Genomic DNA, 9,913 nt, shown 5'->3' on the forward strand with positions numbered 1-9,913 from the left:
AAGAAAGAATGGAACCTTACCATTGGCAATGACATAGTTGGAGCTAGAGGGTATAATGCTAAGTGAAATAAGTCAATCGGAGAAAGACAAATACCATATGATTTCACTCATAGGTGGAATATAAGAAACGAAACAAATGAGCAAGGGGAAAAAGAGGGAAAGAGAGAGACAAACCAAGAAATAGACTCTTAACTCTAGAGAACAAACTGATGGTTACCAGAGGGGAGGTAGGTGGGGGGATGGGTGAAACAGGTGATGGGGATCAAGGAGGGCACTTGTGTTGAGCATAAGGTGATGTATGCAAGTGTTGAATCACTATATTGCACACCTAAAACTAATATAACGCTGGAACCAAGTGGTGGGGGCTGGGCTGATCAGACCAGTAAAGCTGCCGTAGCTGGCAGAACAGCCTGACTGGGAGCGCTGCTTAGCTAAGCTGCTAGAGAACCACCGTTAGCCACCATGGTCTGTACTCTTTTGTTTGGTTGGTTTTGGTTTTGGTTTCTGGGTGTTTTTTTTTTTTTTTTAGGTGTGAAATGAAAAATAGAGTGAAGTGCAGGAAACACATAAGTATTAAAGAGTACTGCCTGAGAGACATTTACATATGTACGCGAAACCAATACCTAACTCATGATATGGAATGTTTCCAGCACGCTGGTAGGTGCCTTTTCCCCCTTAACACTCCTCACTCATTCCCCCCACTCATAACCATACTGACTTCTATCACTGTTAATTAGTTTTTCTTGTCTTTGAACGTCTTTTAATGTGTTGGGCTTCTTTTGTTTGACACGGTATCTGTGCGATTCATCCTTATTGTCGCATGCAGCAGCAGTTCATTATTTTTTATTGCTCTGCAGGTTTCCGGTGTATAAATAAACTGTGCTCTATCCATTCTTCTGTTAATGGATTTTTGGGTTGTTTACATCTTGGAGCTATTATTAATAAAATTTCTACGAACATTCTTGTATTTAAGTAGTGTATGTGAAATAAACCATGATCGGAAAGCGGTTGGCATTCCAGGCTTCCCTGATCCCATGGCCGAGCAGGAGAGCAACACGGGTGCTGAAGGTAAGCAGGTGCATGGGAACCGTCCACCATGGCCTTAGGTGGATGGGGACGTGGAGCAAGGGGGTATGGGATGGGGCATCGACAGCATTGCTGCACTACTCCCTAGGGGCATTTTGAGGTCTAAGTGGGATAATGTATCCAGAGCACATAGAAGTAGGGATTACTCAATAAAAGGTGGTTGTTTTTATTATTATACTAATCTTATAATCTGAGACTTTTAAAGCAGCAGGCCTCAGGTAGGTACAGTAGTTATTTAGAAAGAGCCTTCTGAGTGTATACTACATCGCTGCCCTATCCCATCACCCTTCTCTTGTGCTGTGAAGCCTTCATACTCAAAAGAGAGTCCACAGTCCAGCAGCTTCAGCATCAACTAAGAAGATGCTAGAAATGCGGGATCTTGGTCCCCACTGATCAGAATCTGCATTTTAACAAATGAGTGATTTTACGGACACTGCATTTTGGTAAGCACAAACATAAGGCAGCACATTGGAATCACATGGAAAGCTTTAAAAACTTATATATTTAAGGGGTGCCTGGGTGGCTCAGTTGTTAAGCGTCTGCCTTTGGCTCAGGTCATGATCCCAGGGTCCTGGGATCGAGCCCTGAGTCGGGCTCCCTGCTCAGTGGGGAGTCTGCTTCTCCCTCTCCCACTCCCCCTGTTTGTGTTCCCTCTCTGGCTATGTCTCTCTCTGTCAAATAAATAAATAAAATCGTAAAAAAACCCATATATTTAAAATTTAGTGAACAAGTGAACTCTTTTTGTCACAGAATGCCTTTTAACATCTCATGAAATACACCTTAGGAAATGTTGATTTTTGCTTAAAAATCAACTTTAAGAAATATGTATTTCAAAAAGAAGATTAGGGGCGCCTGGGTGGCTCAGTCCATTGGGCATCTGCCTTCGGCTTGGGTTACGATCCCAGAGTCTTGGGATCGAGGCCCATGTCAGGTGCTCTCCTCAGCGGGGAGCCTGCTTCTTCCTCTTCCCTCTGTCTCTCCCCCTGCTTGTGCTCTCTCTCTGATAAATCAATCAATCAATCAATCAATCAAATCTTAAAAAAAAAAGAACAAAAAGAAGATTAGAATTAAAGAGCAAAATGTGAGTGAGTTATCTCTGGGTGATTGTCTTTTTTTTTTTTAAAGATTTTATTTATTTATTTGAGAGAGAGAGAATGAGAGATAGCACGAGAGGGAAGAGGGTCAGAGGGAGAAGCAGACTCCCTGCCGAGCAGGGAGCCCGATGTGGGACTCGATCCTGGGACTCCAGGATCATGACCTGAGCCGAAGGCAGTTGCTTAACCAACTGAGCCACCCAGGCGCCCTGGGTGATGGTCTTATTTCTGTTTTCCTTTTCTTCTTTATGCTCTTCTTTCTTTCCAAAGTTTTTATAACACTTTCAGCATCAAAATCAGAGGACTTGGTAATTATGCTTCGATGATAGAAATATTTTCAGAGCTGCATGTGATGTATTTAAGAATGAAGTATTGGAGCACCTGGGTGGCTCAGTCGGTTAAGCGTCCAACTCTTGATTTCAGCTCAGGTCATGATCTCAGGGTCGTGAGATTGAGCCCCATGTGGGGCTCCACACTGGGCATGGAGTCGGCCTGGGATTCTCTCTCTCCCTCTCCCTCTGCCGCTCCCGACCCCAACACACAGGCATGTGCGCATGTACTCTCTCTCACTCAGAAAAGAATGAAAACTCTCAAAAGATACAGTAAAATATAGGAATTTATAGAAAAAGATAGAGTAAATATAGCAGAACGTAAGCAATTGTCGAACCTAGGTGGAGATTATAGGAGGACTAATGCTTTTTCAACTTTCCATATGTTTGAAAACTTTCACAATAAAAAGTTGGGGAGATAAAAGGTAAAAAATGCATTTTGGAATAACATGACCTTTATGTAAAAAGTTTATAAGTACATATCTAAGTATATAACACAGAGAAACATTGTAGGAAGACTCACACAGAATAGTGCTTCCCTTTGGGAATGAAACTGAGGTTGGGGACTATCACAGAGAAGATTTTAACTTTGTCTCTAACGTGTCAAATTTTTCAAGAGTGCCTTTGTGCCTTATATTTATAAGAAACATATTTTCATGGGCACATAGTATTTAAGATATATGGTGTTAGAAGCAGGCAAGTCCACGCCCTACTGTCATCAGAGTAACACATCAAGTCGAGGACTCCATCAGGTCCTATGTGCCAACATTGAAGAGAAGTACAGCCAAGTCTGTCGCATGATCCAGTGGAAGACTATCGCATCGTGCTTTAGGCTAAAAAGAACAAAATCCTACTCTAGGAATATTGGAGCCTTCCGCCATGCAGGAGGCCATAGTCTTTTTTCTGAGCTTAAGGAACAGGCATGACTTCTCGTGTGCCTGTTTGCTAACACATGCTTTTATGTATGGAAGCATTCCATCCGAAATCCCTATAGCTGTAACATACTACCCAGTAGAAAAGTTGTGGAGGAAATCGCTGGCTTTCACAAACTCCAGTCATGGGAAGCTCGCAATACCCACCACCACAGAACCTACACGAAAGACCAAATTGGTTTGAGGTAATACACCACCTAATTTGAATTAACATTTAAAAAAAACATTATTGAATCCAGGTAAATAACTGAAAAGGAAGAAGAGTGCCATGCTTCTTTCTCCCACTTCCTTCTCTCATCCACGTTCTCCTTTCCTTCATTTATTCAGGATGTATGTGAAATCTCGAAGTTTTTGTTATTTTTGCTCATCATTTCTCATTTAAAATTCTGTGCTTTCATTCTTTTTAGCCTATGATGCAGATATTTCAGTGATCTTTATGACTGCAGTTATTAGGAGTTTGGGTATTGTCATAAAAGATTCTTGTCTGTGCTGGAATTTATCCAGTTTGAGTAACGGAGCTGTAAGGAAAAAGCGATCAAGGGCTTTTCCAGGGGGTGATCATGATGCGAAATGTGCAACAAGGTGTTATGATTTCAAATTATAAAGATCCCTAAATTATAATTTCAAATTATAAAAATCCCTATAAAGATCCCAATAGCCTAAAGCTATTGCTCAAGGCTCTTATGCTTTATTTTTTTCTAAGTCAAACTAAAGCCATTTCCAAATCTGCACTTGCCAATGTACTGAGAGGTCCAACGTCAGAAGGTCCCTCCCTCTACCTAGGGCCATTTGTGAAACCCATAAAGCTCAGACTATCCAGAAAACTTGGGGACAGGCCTCTCTTCTTGAGGACTTTGTAGCTGCTATTGTTATGTGGGCTGTAGAGCCTTCCTGTTCCACTAGGAGTCGGGTAATTATTGGTCCTACTTCCACAGCTGGGCAAGAGGATTTTTGATTGCATCTCCCAGTGCTATTGTGGTAAATTGTTACAGTAATGACCCCTAATGAATCCCTCTCCCTCTACGCATGCCCTTGTATAGTTCCCTCCCACACTGACTCAAGCTCTTGCCAGATGACTTGCTTTGGCCAATGGGGTAGTAGAAAACATGCTGCAAGCTGGAAAATAACTTGCACTCTAGGGCTTGTTCTCTCTGGTTACTGCGGGACTGCCACATAAAGAAGCCCAGGTCTTTCCACTGGAGGATGAGACCCTATGGAGCCACATCATGCTGTCCCAGCTGAGACCTCCTAGACTAACATGCTCAGGGCCAATCCGCCGGCTGTCTGTAATCACATGCGTGACCTCAGGTGTAACAGCAGAACTGTCCCGCTAAGGGGCGCCTGGGGGGCTCAGTCAGTTAAGCGTCCCACTCTTCATTGCGGCTCAGGTCATGATCTCAGGGTGGTGAGATGGAGCCCCGCGTCTGGCTCCATGCTCAGCAGGGAGTCTGCTGGAGATTTTCTCTCTCTCTCTGCCCTCCCCCACCCACCACCCCTGCCCCCCCCAAATAAATAAATAAATCTTAAAAAAACAAACAAACAAGAACTGCCCAGCTAAACCCAGCCCAAATTACTGGCCCATGGAATCATGAGGAAATAACATTTTTTTTTTAAAGAGGTGTTTTATAAGCCAGTATGCTCTAAGATGAATTGTACGACAAAGGTTTGTAGGATGGTCGCGGTGATTCCAAATCGCAGGCGTTCACATCCCACACAAGCCCCTCCCCTTAAGTGTGGATGGGACATGTGACTTGCTTCTAGGCAATAGAATATGGCGAAGGTGAAGGGATTCTGCAGATATAAATCAGGTCTGGTGATTCTGAGTTAGTCAAGAGAGAGATTATCCTGGGTGACCCTGACTTAATCAAATGAAAGGCCTAAGAGAGGAACTGGGTCCTCTCTGAGGCCAGTGACTCTTTCTCTGTTATTAAAGAAGCAAGCCATCAGGAGTTCTATAGATGCAAGGAAATGAATTCTGCCAACAACCTGAATGATTTTGGAAGCAGATTTTCCCCCAGACAAGCCTTTATATGAAAATGGAGCCCAGCTGACACCTTGATTATAGCCTTGTGTGACCCTGAGCAGAGGACCAGCTGAGCCAGACCCAGACTCCTAACCCAGGGAAACTGTGAGATAATAAATGTGTGCTGATTTAAGCCACTAAATTTGCCGTAATTTGTCATGTAGCAATAGAGAACTAATACAATTTGTTACTTGGCAATGTATACCCTATACAGCCGCATTACCAGGTATTCCGTTCCTCTGCATCCATATGCTAACCCTTTGAAAACCCTGTCATCTTTTAGGGCATAAATCCAGTGACTGGCCCAGCATTAATACAGAAAGACTTTTGTCCTAGGAAATCCCTCAGTCCAAAGCAAACTGGATGGTTTGTCACCCCAAAGGCATGGTAAGTCACCACACGTGCAGATAGCCACTTACTGTCTTTCCTCTTTTCAAGAGAAGCTAAAGCTCTTTTTCTTAGGATCATGCCTCATCTCCTCTTTAGCTTCTATCTTCAGCTCTCAGTGAGACATTGACTTAATCCCCTTCAAGGAGGCAGAAAGCTGTTATTTCCTGGCAGGAAAATAAAGTGGTGGAGGCATGCAGGAGTAGGCTCAGACATTTGGAAGTACAAAAATTCCTGGTTGGCAGTGGAAGAAAGACCTTTCTCTCGCGAGTTCTAAACAGCCAAAAAGCTGGAACATGCCAGGTGATTTTTTTGGTCTTCAATTTCTGTCTTCATAACTCATCTTATTCAGAGATAAGAATTCAGGAAAGCAAGCCAGCCCGAAGGAAGGGCTCTCACTGCCACTTGTGCTTGGTAGGCCCAGACCGGTACCACTTCTCCCACCTCATCCTCACTGAGCCTGGCTCCAAACCAGCTGGGAGCCCTAGCCAGCCAAAGCCAGTAGGACCTACCCAACCCTCCACCCCCACCCCAGCCCATGTAGTGGGGCCCAGAGCATCTCTTCAGGCCCCAATCCTACCTGCTGTTCCAGCGTGTTCCAGCTGTTCCAGTCTGGTTCTGACTATATTGCCTCTTACCGGTTGGTGCTTGGGACTGGCCCTTGCTTCATACCTCTGCTGTCCACTGGACCACCCCAACCTCATACCCAACTCAGGCTTCTGGAATTCCAGCCTGGAACTGGAGCCCTAGCCCTCCATGTATCCAAGAGGGAGTTAAGATGTATGAAGTAGCAAATCTGGACCTGCTAGCCTCATAAGCAATTAGGAATAAAGTTCCAACCTAGACCTGGCCCCAAGATTTGTCCCAATTCCTGTGTCCGATCAGCTCTATTAGGGGTTCCTTAGGCTGTCAGCATGGCCCTGATACCTGCTCCCCTCTTACTTTAAGCCAGAAGGCTCTGCCAGCTCTTAGGGGTCCCCCAACATTAGTCTACAAGGCTGACAAATGGGAATTCATGACGCACAAAACCCAGCTGGATTTGGAAGGAGAGGACTTCAAGTAGAAAAACAGAAAACTAACACGTCTTCTGTCATTTGGGGAAAGAGGGTATGAAAAGAGGAGTGTCTTCAGAGTAGGCTGCATGAGATAGAATTATCTAAATAAAGATCCAAGCACCCTTGCTCCCAAGCCCCATCCTAGATCAATCTGCACGGATATTGTTTGTAGGTTCTCACATGGTCCAACTATCAGTTTTTGATATAGGATATGCTCAGGTTTCTGTAGAAAATTTAACTTTCCACTATCCAGATAGAATAAATGTGAAGAGGAAGATCTGATAGGTCTCAGGTTAATAATCTCTCAGTGTTTCTTCCAACTAGCCCTATAAAATAGCCATCTATATCAGTAACCATAATGACAGCTTCAGAATCCCGCGGCTTTACACAACAAGTACCTACTCTGGCTGGTGCGTGTGCGGGTTGGCTGGGGGTGGGGGGCGGCTAATCTAGGCTGAGTGTGCCTCCAGACCCGCTTCCTGGGTCTCTCCTCCTCCTCCTTACACCACTGGGCTGACCACAACATTTTCTTCTCATGACAATGGCAGAGGCACAGTGGGGCGACTGAAAGTACACCCGCCTCCTCACGACCGGCACTTGGTCGCCCTGCCCACCATCCAGGGGCCACAGCAAGTCTCGTGTTTAAACCCAGCTCCCAGGCCTCTTGTGCAAATTGCAGAGTCACAGGGCAAGCGGTGTGGTGAAGAGGCGACAAAAATTGGTGCCTGTAAGTCAATGTACCAGCATGTCTGATAGGATCGCAGCTCCCCACGCTTGTGTCTCACCACGGCAGTTCCGTCCGGTGTTTCCCTAAGTAGGGCCTGCAGCACCTGTGTATTTGCATTCTTCTGGGTCCCAGCAGCGCATCCAATGAGTTTCCCTCCGCCGATCTTGGCTTCTTCAACGGAAAGATTTCTGGATACTTCAGCCTCTTAAATTTACACTCTGGTGAATATCAGGGTGTGTGCGCCTCCCGGAAGTCTCACCTGCCCTGCCTCACATGAAATAAGAGCCTTCAAATGTTCTCGGGGGGAAAATCCCCTGATTTAAATCCTTTTGAATGTGTCACTTTGTCATTTTAAAGATACTGGTTTTGTTGAGTCGCTGACGCAGGAACCATGTCAGAATCTGTTTTCCCGGAGACTTAATATGGCTCTGGCCATGTTTTCCTAACGACAAATCAGGTGCACAGGCTGACAAGGAGAGGGACAGCAGAAAGGACTGTTTAAAACTGGCAATTACTGCATTTGACATATTGCCTATTTACTGAGTATTTGTATTCTTCATATTTCCCCTCACAGGGTATTAAATTTTGATTAAACCCCAGGACCTCTGACTGGCTTCCATAAATAGAGAAAACTCTGTAGTCTTAGGCAATGTTTTTATATGCATAATGAGTTGCTAACTTATCATGCTAATTGCTCTGATGTTTATCCCCCTAAGTCCTAAGCACTCCCTTCGGATTTGCACCACATCTTCCTACCAGCCTATGGCATTCTGGGTGATAAGCAATATTTTTTAAATAAGGTTCCATTTCCACAAACATTGTATCACCTCTAAAAGAAATTTATACCTCTGTTTGCCGGGACCTCAAGCCAGAAACATCCAATGAAAACGCATAAAACATTCTCTGGAATAAGCAGAGGTCAAGGTCATTGTTTCTGGGTATCTAGGGCACAATCCAACCCTACAAAAATAACATCAGAACTCACTGTGTGCCAGGCTTTGTGCTAAGTGCTTTACATACACCATCCTAGCGAGTCCTCACATGGGCCCTATGAAGTGGATGCTATTGCCTTCCAGGATGCTGATGAGAATACTGACCAACCAAGGCTTTAAACATATTGGCAGAGCCTGGATTTAGACTCAGATGCATCTGACCCCATAGTTTATTTTTAACTCTTGAAAGGACCCCTTGACACTGTCTTCATGATGAGAGGAATATAATGGAACCCCCAACCTCAGATGTGTTAACAAAGTCTGTATCTGCTACAGATTGCATTGACTCAACAAGAAAAATTTTCTTTAAGAACTGTCTTTGAGGCGTGCCTGGCTGGCTCAGTCGGTAGAGCATGTGACTCATAATCTTAGGGTTGTGAGTTCAAGCCCCACCATGGGCATAGAGATCACTTAAACAACAACAACAATTGTCTTTGAATCCTGTTAATCCATTAAAGGACAGTCTCGATTATTTTCCCACACTTCATTTTTGCAAGAGTATATTTCCAAGACCCCTTGGTTCCTGGGTATATATATTGAACATAGGACCCAGATGTCTTTCTCTTGGGCATCTCCAGATAGTTTATCCTAATTTGCCTGCCAATACACATAATTAGGTAATCAATCTCATTCTACACATTTTACTCACTGCCCTCTTAAGTAATGAAAGATTCTTGCTTAAAAAGATGACTTTCACATGAATATTATTCATAATAGCAAAAACCTGGAAACAACCCAAATATCCACCAACGGATTAATGGACAAGTAAAATGTGGCCCATCGATACAACAGAACACTACTCAGCAGTTAGAAGGAATGAAATACTGATAAATGCTGAACCTGGATCAACCTCAAAAACGTGGTGCTAAGTGGAAGACGCCAGCCACAAAAGAGCACGTGTTGTATCATTCCATTCATATGGAACACCCAGGAACGGAAATCTATGGGGACAGAAAGCGGATCGGTGATTACCTGGGGCGGGGGCGGGGGGAGATTCCGTGGGAAAGACGCTGAGGGGATCGTCCGGTGCTAATGAAAATGTTCTAGACCTGCATTATGGTGATGGCTGCACTACTCAGTAAATTGACTAAAAATTATTGACTTGTATATTTAACATTGGTGAATTTCACGGTGTGGAAACTATACTTGAATACCATTGTTAAAAAAAAATTAACTCCTGGAGAACCCTTGGTCACGTGAAAAATTGGTCAAATTCTTTGTACAGTAAGCTGCTGAGAGATGAATTTCCTCCTCTATACCATGAAGATAGTAGGAATTCTTATCTCAA

General features: G+C 44.0%; 1 long non-coding RNA gene across 1 annotated transcript; it reads left to right on the forward strand.

Annotated features, from left to right (window-relative positions):
* Positions 1-225: 225 nt before the first annotated feature.
* Positions 226-8,526, forward strand: LOC114206978 (uncharacterized). The gene is made up of 4 exons (XR_003608768.2): positions 226-657; positions 974-1,068; positions 5,748-5,851; positions 7,455-8,526. It is a non-coding gene; the product is annotated as an uncharacterized LOC114206978 (long non-coding RNA).
* The last annotated feature ends 1,387 nt before the right edge of the window (positions 8,527-9,913 follow it).

Source organism: Eumetopias jubatus, unplaced genomic scaffold, assembly GCF_037043125.1.
Source record: "Eumetopias jubatus isolate StellerSeaLion01/CBP00866 unplaced genomic scaffold, mEumJub1_p1.0 scaffold_1, whole genome shotgun sequence".
NCBI lineage: Eukaryota > Metazoa > Chordata > Mammalia > Carnivora > Otariidae > Eumetopias > Eumetopias jubatus.